Source organism: Dendrobates tinctorius, unplaced genomic scaffold (genome assembly GCF_039654945.1).
Source record: "Dendrobates tinctorius isolate UK_male_01 unplaced genomic scaffold, ASM3965494v1 ptg000039l, whole genome shotgun sequence".
Classification (NCBI taxonomy): Eukaryota; Metazoa; Chordata; class Amphibia; order Anura; family Dendrobatidae; genus Dendrobates; species Dendrobates tinctorius.
Genome location: NW_027361707.1, coordinates 26,354,455 through 26,365,521, shown reverse-complemented (window position 1 = coordinate 26,365,521; position 11,067 = coordinate 26,354,455). Strand labels below are relative to the sequence as shown.

Genomic DNA, 11,067 nt, shown 5'->3' with positions numbered 1-11,067 from the left:
TTTTATCTCTTCATGTTTTAATTATTTTTCTTATAATTCTTTTTTATAGTGTTTTTCTGCGAGTCCCAGCTTGGTTTCGAAATGGCTCTATATGGTGGATTCGATATACTCTTTACTACAATCAAGTACCCTATGGAGTCGTCCATTTATATTGTCTACTTATAATATGCTTCATTTATGTTTTATTTGAATATGGGGTTATTGGCTCTTTTAGTAGGGGTGCACCTATATTTTGGATGTTTTTCTCCGTTCATAGATGGTTTTATTTCCATCGGTGCATAACTATTCTATTATTATATGCTTATGGAGCCGGTACCTCACTAATGATCATATTGCATATCTTGTTGTATTAGTTTTATTGTGGTAGCTTCCATTTCTTATACATTGGTACATATGGCGATTGAGGGTTAATTTACATACTATGTCACTCTAACCGAGGTGGCTCATCTTTATGTATAGATCTTCTTGTGATAGACGGTTGTTCTATATACTGTCTTGACCCCTTTCCTATGCTATGCCATATATATTTGTTTCTACAATCCACTTCTTTCATGGCAGTGCGCATCGCCATGCTCTCTGCGACTCCGCGCTGTGGCCGGCGTCTGTTTACATGGTCTCCGGCGCGCACGCGCTGTGTTAGATGCCAGGCTACAGTGCAGGACCTGCGGATGTCATGGCGCATGCTCCGCTAGCGCCAATGCGATTGGTGGATGCCGGTCACATGACCGGGGTCAGGGGCTATTTCAAGGCCCTACTGGGACACTTAGTGCCATCTCCTCCTTGATAAAGCGGCGGGGGACGCCGCGAAACGCGCGTCGGGGGTCCCACGGCTGGGCTCTCCTCTACCTTCCCTTCCTGGTAAGCTACCACATGGTTCCTTTTAACTTTTATGGGAATTTTTTGTGATGTACCGCCATCACGTTCTCCTAACAGGCAGCACTAAATTACTATCTAGCCACTGACTTATAATGATTCGGTTTCTGGTTACTGACATATTAGGACATATGATAGAATTTGTGCTATCCTGTATGCTATTACTTGCCGGGTTTTCCATCTTGGGGTGGTTGAGGGGGTAACCCTTGGGATTTATTGTTCACACTTACTCATGAGCACCTCATTGTGATTTGTATTGTTACTATTTAATAAAGAATTTTTATATATTTTTCTATAACTATTTGATTGCATGCTCTTTTGCTTCTCCTGGTTCGCATAATCAGTTATTGAGCTTATGTGTATGGTGTTGGAGCAGGGTTATTCCTTGTCTCCACACCATTGTTTCATTTATGGGATCACTGTTGCTATTAACCTCTTAAGAATTGTATATAGCTCCACTATATTACTATTATTGGGATGATATTGCGTGGCAACAAGTAATGGTCCTAATTTTACATTACGTGTTTTATATGTAGAAAGTCTAAATGTGATCAGATTATGTTATGCAGTCATCTTACTTGGAGCAATGGAATATATTATTGGATTATAGTACGGCATTCTCTTTACCTCATTTATCTTTTATGTTATTGTGATACTTTTCTACTTTTTCATGCCTTTTGGATCACTCTTCTTGTTTTTTCCCTTCACTTCTTTATTCTTTTTTGATTTCATTCCTTTTTTAACACTCTGAAGAAGATAAACAAACAGTTCCAGTTCTTTTCTTACCATAATGCCACACCATAAAGCCTGGATCTTTGTTGCTAAAGCATGTTTTTGCCTTTTTTCTTGTAAGTATTACCATACAGCACTTTTGCCGAGGCTGCACACGTCTACCGGTGTCTCTACCATTGGATTGCCATCAATTGAGATTAGGTCCAGCTTGTGTAACATGTCCAGATTATCTGGTAGACTGGTCATATGGTAACTTTGAAGAAGCAATTTGTGCAAACTATGAAGTTGGCATATGGTATCAGGTAGCTTCTTCAGGTTCTTATTGTGACAATCCAAAACTTCAAGATGGTGTAGAAAGTTCAATGTGGAAGGGAGGAATTCCAAATTATTGTTTTCAATATACAATTCTTTCAAATTCTTCAGCATAAAAATGTTGTCTGGTAGACTTGAAAGACACATGCCATTATCTTGTCCGATATAAAGTTTTTCCAAAGATTCGAGCTGCAGGACTTCTTCAGGGAAGGCAGGAATTCCGTTCCCAGAGATTACAAAATATATCAGTGTTTTTAAGAATCTCACATCTGGTGTAATCGTACTCAATAAATTGTCATCCATTGATAAGATTTGAAGATTCTTGAGACTACAAAATTCATGAGGGAACTCAGTAAAGCAATTTTGGCTGAGATCTAGTGTCTGGAGGGAATCCAGCTCTGCAAATCCAGCAGGTAACATAGACAAGCCAGTGTGTTTCAGATAAAGGACAGCAAGGGATTGTAAATGACATATCCTAGATGGTAGCTTTTTAAAGTCATTATTTGAAAGCCCCAGTTCACTTAGGTCTTTCAATTCACAGATAAGATGAGGAAGTTTTTGCAGGTGATTACCAGTGAGGTCCAGAACTACCAGCTTCTTGCACTGACAGTGTCTTTAGGATGGAGGAAAATTTATTGAAACTAGTGAACAGTTTAAGAAGATTAGATAAAGATCCAATATGAACCGGTAGAGATGTCAAGTCAACTTATTTTTTTCTAAATCCACCACCTCCAGCTCTCTCAGAGCACATATCTGTATGGGAAGCAACGTAAAGTCATTATGTTGCAGATATATTTCCTTCAGGTGTAATAAGTTAGTTATTTCAGGAGGAAGAGACTTCAGTTTGTTGCTGGACAAACCAAGTAGTTGTAAATGATAAAGGCGAATGCAAAGCTCAAATAGGAACTCTTCAAGGCTTATGTTGTAAAGTCTCAGTTCACGAAGTTGATGGATCTTGCTTATGGCATCTAATGAGTTGTAATTTAGAGGGTTGTTGTTAAGGTCTAAGTTCTGGAGATTCTTCAGCTCTCCAAGCTCCTCACAAACATTAAGAATATTGTTATTATTTAGATAGAGGACTTTGATGTTGTGGAAATGGCAGATCTCCTTTGTTATGACCTCATTATGGTCCTTTCTCTTCAAAACTGGAAAATGGCCAGCCGTGTGATCAGCCCAGAACTGGCAGTAAGCAGTGAGACCCAGCTACACCAACCTACTGTCTCGGGAAGTCTGGCCAAAGGTGGTTTTCATGGAAGAATTGCAGCCACAATTGACATATTCGACAAGGAAACAAGGCCAAGTTACTCATCTATGTACAGTCATGGCCGAAAGCACAGACACACAGTTGTGTGAATCAAATATCACAAAGGGAGAACATCTGTGTCACCCATGCCCCTTCAGGTTCTATCAATTTTTTGGGGAGTGTTCATTTAAAGCAGGAGTGCACAATATTTTTTGGCCCAAGAACAACATTTTCATACTGAACTAATCCAAATGAATAATCAGAACCAAGTGTTGAGTATTTGAGAAGGATTTCTACTCCAAAAAATTCTGTGTCAACACACGCAAACTTACACTGAGTTTTTTTTAGCAGAAATTCAGCCAAATCCCCCTCATTATCTCAAAACTAATTTTTGAGGATTTTTCAGTTTTATCATTGAGAGGAGCTGGTCACTTACTAAAGACAATTAGACCAATGTATGCGGAGAGAAGTCCACGCCTCCAAAGAATACAGACTTTTTCCAGCATGGAGCACTGGTTACGTCGATATTATTGTTGTGTTTTATTAAAGATTTTCTTGCTGTGTTTGATTAGAGATTTGCTTGCTCGTCAGTTCAGCCTCAGGAATCAGTGTTTCCATTCAGTGACTGCAAGCATAGGAAGACATTCAGGCTGGATCTTATGCATACATAAGGCCAGACAGGAGATTGTTAAAGGGAAATGTAAAGCAATCATTCTATTAATCTCTTCAGTATCTCAGGGCCCTCAAGCCATTGCTCTCCTAGTCACTAGACCCATTGTGTGAATGGCGATAGTAGTAGACCCAGGGTAGCCATCACCATAGGGGTCTCACATGTAATCCCATGTGATGGGGCTCAGCCTGAGTGAGACACCCAAACTATTGCAAAGTTAGCTTTTGCAGAGGGGTGTTTCCTGAGAGCCGGGCTCGGTTCTGTGGGCGGCTTGTGGTATTTTGGACAATCAAGAGAAAATGGAGTAGTTGTTGGCTATATGGTTATCCATGATGTATAGTCATGATATCCATCGTCTGGATGAACATAGGCTGTGACTGCACACTATACAGACAGGACATACCTTAAGCTGTGGGCCAACCAAAAGTTGGGAGGCAGTGGGTATCACCTGGTACGATGGCAGTGGGACTACCCATCAGAGGTTGGGAACTTATGGACTGAGGACATTGTATTTTGTCCATCTACCTGGATTTGCTGTATAACCGTGGACAGAAGAATTAAAGCTAGCTCTATTGTTAACCTGCCTAGGTGATAATTACAACCTACAACATCAGAGCTACACAAACATGAAGCATATTTCGCATTGCTACATGATCAGAACCTCTGTCAGTGCATGAATGCATCGCCCAAACCTCTGTCAGTGCATGAATGCATCGCCCAAACCACTGTCAGTGCATGAATGCAGCACCAGAACCACAGTCAATTCATGAATGCAGCATCAGAGCCACTTTCAGTACATGAATGCAGCGCCAGTGTGACATCAGTTGGTGTGGACCCACCGCACCTCTGCCCATGATATGAGTCATCATCAGAATACAGACCATTGAGGAACCACAATACTGATGAGAAAAAGTCAGTATCTAAAATAAACATTTTCATCCAGGTACCTTATAGATGACATCTTCTCTGATTGAAGTCGTTCCCACCTTTTTTGTGTCCAATCCTTTTTGCCAAAGTGAAGTGCAGATGGCATAATGAGATTCCACTTCCAGAGTTAATCTCTCCACACATCCGTCTTCTCATGCCTTCTGCAGCACCTCCCGACATGGTGCCCTAAAAAATTAAAGTATCATTACACTGCATCGTAATTAAAAATATGTCCCATGCTGTGCCCCTAAATAAATAATTGCCCCTCATTGCGCTACCTGCACAAAATCCCCCACAAACTGCCCATCTCCTTAATGTCCCTTAGAAAGGTTTTTGGTTGCTATACATGGGGAGTCAGGGTGTCATATTAGCATTTATGGAATGCAGCACAGTTGCTGAATAAGGTCATAGTTTTAATTGTTAAATGACAAAACTGGTGACAGGTTCCCTTTAAGAAACATTATTGTTATAGGGGACAAATGTGCACACTAGTTTCTATGGCACTTGCACAAGGTATTAATATTTCTAGAGGTCAGTTTTACTATCTACAGAGCATTATATATTGTAAGGGGCACAGGTAGGTATTATTATGTAGGGGGGTAAGAGGAGCCGTTATTGTACCACACAGCAGGTGCAGTAATAGGGACTAGTGATGAGTGAGTATACTCGTTATTTGAGATTTCCGAGCATGCTCGGGTGGTCTCCGAGTATTTTGGGCGTGCTTGAAGATTTAGTTCCTGTCGCCTCAGCAGCATGATTTGCGGCTGCTAGACACCTTAAATACATGTGGAGATTTCCTAACAAACAGGCAACACCCACATGTATTCAGGCTGTCTAGCAGCGGCAAATCATGCAGCTACCGTGACAGAAACTAAATCTCCAAATACTTGGAGATCACCCAAGCATGCTTGGGAAATCTTGAGTAACGAGTATACTCGCTCATCACTAATAGGGACACATACGACAGCAGTTGGCTCAATGTTGGGGAATCAGAAGGATAAGGAGTTTGTGCAGGTTGGGAATAGGTGGGGAAGGTAAAGGAAATGTGAGAAGTCAAATACTTTATGTCTTCCCTATACCCACAAATAGGGGGTGCCACTGTAGTTGGTTATCCGGTTAAGGATCTACCCAGATGTTTGCCCCCCCAAGCAGAGCCCTTAGCTGTGTCTCTGTCTACATCCCATAAAATAATGTGCCCCGAGCAGATCCACTGTTTGTGGTTGGCTACATATCGGTGATTATGGTAAATGTTCAAGGCTTCTTCATCTGCATTTCATGTGCTATCAGTTTCCATAGACACCACCAAGGCCATTTATCTGATTCCTCACTTCGTACTTCTTCAGAGAGCAGATCCATGATTTTATTCCCATTGTCTTCTTGTCCTAATGTGATATCGGCGAGCGCATTGCTGCATAGAAAGACTAATTAAAATTGTATTTGAAAATAATAATATTATAGATTGTTACCCTTCAAGCATATCCAATCTAAAGACTCATGAGTAGCAGTGCTCACTTGCATGACTCCATTGGGAAAATCGTATGAATGAAAACTGCATTGAATTGTTTGATTTGAATTTTTAATTGAAAGTTGTAAAAAACTGGCATTTTGTTAAACTGCACAACAAAAAATACAAGTTCACATAAAAAAAACTTAATGGCCATTGGAAACTAAATAAAAATAGTTAATATAGAAAAAGTGGTTATCTCTAAAGATATACAATTCTTCTTATAATCAGGTGTAGAGCAGCGGCGTTTCTGCCAGTAAATTTTAGTGACCCAAACAAGTTACCGTAAGTAAATGTCCTTTATTTATGCAAATGCTGCATGCATGCAATCGCTCACCTCCGGACCACAGCCGAGCATCTGAAACATAAAGTCCCCTTAAGATTCTCAGGCACTACCGAGTCCTTCCATTTTGCTGGCTCTGACCTGTGTTAGCTTCACACAGCATGGCATACAACCAGTGGCGGATTATAATGAGGTCAATTTGGGCAGTTGCCCCGGGCCCAGTGGGGTTAAGGGGCCCACAGCCCAGGCCAGTAAATTGCCCCATTATAATCCGCCACCGCGCAGGGCCGGATTATAGGCAGGGCAGGCGGGGCTTCAGCCCCGGGGCCCCCACCACAAGAGCTTCTAAGGGGGCCCCCACCACATTCCTGCTGGCTGCTGCAATGGCACTCCATCTTCTCCCCACCTAAAAGTGAGTGACCGTGGGGGCGGCATTATGTGCTCTGCTACCAGCAGCATCTACAAGTAGCGTGAACGCTGATGCTGCTGGTAGCATGCAAAGGCTTGTGATGAGATCACAGGAGGTAAGGTGTCAGGGCCCCCGATCATGTGACCCCTGTCTCCTCCCCTCCTGTGACCTCATCACAGGTCCTGTGCGCACAGCACAGAGCACTGAGAGCAGCCATGTATGTGGAGTGCGGCTCTGCGGGTGGAGGTCGGTGCTGGAGGCCCCATTATTCTCTATGTGGAGTGCGGCTCTGCGGGTGGAGGTCGGTGCTGGAGGCTCCATTATTCTCTATCTAGAGTGTGGCTCTGCGGGTGGAGGTCGGTGCTGGAGGCCCCATTATTCTCTATGTAGAGTGTGGCTCTACGATTCTTGACCCCCGTCACGTGACGAGGGGGGCCCACAGAGTCTGAACTGCCCCGGGCCCTGGCTACCCTTAATCCACCCCTGCATACAACCACAGCACATTCAGCTTTGCTGCATATGAAACCAAACACAAAACTTCAGCCACACATTTACTGCAGGTTTAAATGAAACTTGTGGCCATGAGCCACCTGTAAGACCCAGACTGGTGGGAGAAATTCATCCCACTACGATCCTGTAGATCTCTCCAAAAATAAAAACCCAATACAGGTTTTCGTGAACGAACTTGACCCAGTCCACACTTACTTTTATTCTGCAAGGTAACCACAGCCATGGCTGTGATTACAATACACTCCAGTACTCCAGGATGTCAGCTGACAATACAAAGCTGACATCAACCCCAATACTATTACCCCACTTGCCATCGCATCAGGGCAAGTGAGAAGACCAGAGTCTAAGCGCCATAATTGGAGCATCTAATGGATGCGCCATTTCTGGAGCGGCTGAGGGCTGATGTTCTTAGTCTGGGAGTCGGCCAATATCCACGGCCCCTACCTTCCTGCCTAGCTTTTGCATGATATTAGTTATAGGGGGATCCCATGTCATTTTTTTGAGGAGTCACCCATTGTTAATGACTAGGAAATGCTAAGTAGACAGCTGTGAGCTGATATTAATAGCCTGTGAAACTCCATGTGTATTACCTCCTTCCCAGATTATAAACATCAGCCCCCAGCTGTCGGCTTTCCCTCAGCTGGTTAATAATTTTTTTTTTATTATTTATTTTTTAACTAAATACATGTATATTAACCACTTAAGGACCAAGCCACTTTGCAGGTTAATGACCAGGCCTTAATTTTGAAATCTGATCACTGTCACTTTATGTGGTTGTAACTCGGAACGCTTCAATGTATCCCCCTGATTCTGAGACTGTTTTTCGTGACATATAGTACTTTATGATAGTGGCAAAATTTTTATGCCCCTAAATCAGAGCATTATGTCACACAAAATAGTTAATAAATAACATTTCCTACATGTGTACTTTACATCAGCACAATTTTTGAAACATAATTTCTTTGTTAGGAAGTTATAAGGGTTAAAATTTTGACCAGCGATTTCTCATTTTTTCAACAAAATTTACAAAACCATTTTTTTAGGGACCACCTCACATTTGAAGTCACTTTGGGGGCCTATATGACAGAAAATACCCCAAATTGACACCACTCTAAAAACTGCACCCCTCAAGGTGCTTAAAACCACATTCAAAAACTTTATTAACCCTTCAGGTGCTTCACAAGAATTGAAGCAATGTGGAAGAAAAAAAATCAACATTTAACTTTTTTCACAAAAATTTTACTTCTGACAAATTTTTTTTATTTTGTCAAGGGTATCAGGAGAAAACAAACCACAATATTTGTTGTGCAATTTTTCCTGTGTACACCGATACCCCATATTTGGGGGTAAACTACTGTTTGGGCGCATGGCAGAGATTGGAAGGGAAGGAGCGCCATTTGACATTTTCAACGCAAAATTGGCTGGAATTGAGATTTGACGCCATGCCGCATTTGGAGAGTCCCTGATGTACCTACACAGTGGAAACCCCCATAAGTGACCCGATTTTGTAAACTAGATGCCCCAAGGAACTTATCTAGATGTGTGGTGAGCACTTTTAACCCCCAAGTACATCACAGAGGTTTATAACGTAGAGCCGTGAAAATACAAAAATCATCTTTTTGCCCCGAATTTTTTAATTTCCCAAGGGTGACAGGAGAAATTGGACCCCAAAAGTTGTTGTAAAATTTGTCCTGAGTATGCTGATACCCCATATGTGCAGGTAAACCACTGTTTTGGCGCATGGTAGAGCTCGGAAGGGAAGGAGCGCTGTTTGACTTTTTCAACGCAAAATTGGCTGCAATTGAGATCAGACGCTATGTCACATTTGAAGAGCCCTGATGTGCCCAAACAGTGGAAACCCCCCATAAGTGACCCTATTTTGCAAACTAAACCCCTCACAGAATGTATTTAGATGCATGGTGAGCACCTCGAACCCCCAGGTGCTTCACAGATGTTTATAATGTAGAGCTGTGAAAATTAAAAATCACAATTTTTCTTCAAAAATCATCTTTTAGAACCAATTTTTTTTATTTTAACAAAGGTAGCAAGAAAAAGTGGACTAAAAAATTGTGCAATTTCTCCCGAGTACGCCGGTACCCCATGTGTGAAGGAAGACCACTGTTTGGGTACATGACAGGACCCGGAAGGGAAGGATAAGGATTTGACTTTTTGAACACAAAATTGGCTGGAATCGAGAGAGGATGCCATGTCACTTTTGGAGGGCCCCTGATGGGCCTAAACAGTGGAAAACCCCCACAAGTGATACCATTTTGGAAACTAGACCCCTCAAGGAACTTATCTAAATCTGTGGTGAGCACCTTAAACCACCAGGTGCTTGACAGAAGTTTATAACAAAGCTAAGAAAATTAAAAAAACAAATTTTTCATGCAAAATTTTTCTTTTAGCCCCATATTTTTTATTTTCTCCAGGGTAACAGGAGAAAATGGACCCCAGAATTTGTTGTGCAATTTCTCCTTAGTGGGTCAATACCCCATGTGTGGGTGAAAACTACTTTTAAGGCACAGTGCAAAGCTCAAAAGGGAAGGAGTGCCATATTATAGTGCAGATTTTACTATTATGGTTGGAGGGTGCAATGACCCACTGGGAGAGCCCCTGAGGTGCCAGAACAGTAGAATACCCCATAAGTGACCCCATTTTACAAACTACACATCTCAATTAATTAATTTAAGGGTGTAAAGATCATACTGATGTAGTGTCGGTGGTGGGGTGCCGAGCTGGGGGGGTGGTCCTACTTTTGTACCGCGCAGAGATGATAACAGAGACTCGATGAGGCAGATTCTGGGTGCAACAGGTCCAAGTTTATTTCATTACTTGCCGTCCGCCTGACGGCCTCCGCAGCACACCGCACGTTTCTTCACTTATCGGCCCTCCATTTCCAGAGCCATTTACACACCGTACTTTTACAATAGGGACGTACATATGCGTACTGTCCCTCCTTCACTTGTTCGACGCTCCTGACAGGTCCGCCACTGTGGCCGCCCTAGGCCCAATAACCAACAGCGCTTTCACTGGTCAGTCGTCGTGTCAAATACGGTATATGGCACTCACTGCCTCGTCTCTCCTGCGGTATCTTTCTGTCAGGACCACCCCCTGACGTTTCCTCTCCTCAGTCCCCTTGGTCGGATTCTCCTCAGGGCACACAGACTGGCGAAGTCCTCCTGTCACCTGGGCTCCCCCTGGGGACTGGAACCTTCTGGAACCCTCCCTCAGTATTTATAACTTCCCCGGTTCCTTGAAACTGTCACTAACTGTCACCACGCCCCCCATGACCAACGGTTTCTAAAGCCCTAAGCTGCTGTAAAGTCCTTTGCTCACACTCCACCCTGCCATCTAATGGTCATCCCAAGGTACTGCACGTCCACTACACTTTCCTAGTTGTTTCCCCACTGTAATCACTGACTCCTACCTACACTGTGCAAACCTATCTTTCTTCACTCTGACTAGTCCGTCCGTCCGTCAGGTCACCTTCCCTACACTGATACCAAGAGTGTGTCACAGAATTTTACACCATTGTGCAGTAAAGAAAAAATAATTACATTTTTTACCACAAAAATGTTGTTTTAGCCCCAGATTTAACATTTTC

General features: G+C 42.6%; 1 pseudogene; it reads right to left on the bottom strand.

Moving 5' to 3' along the window:
- Positions 1-1,533: 1,533 nt before the first annotated feature.
- LOC141088589 (uncharacterized) lies at positions 1,534-4,937 on the bottom strand (annotated as a pseudogene).
- Between the last annotated feature and the right edge of the window lie 6,130 nt (positions 4,938-11,067).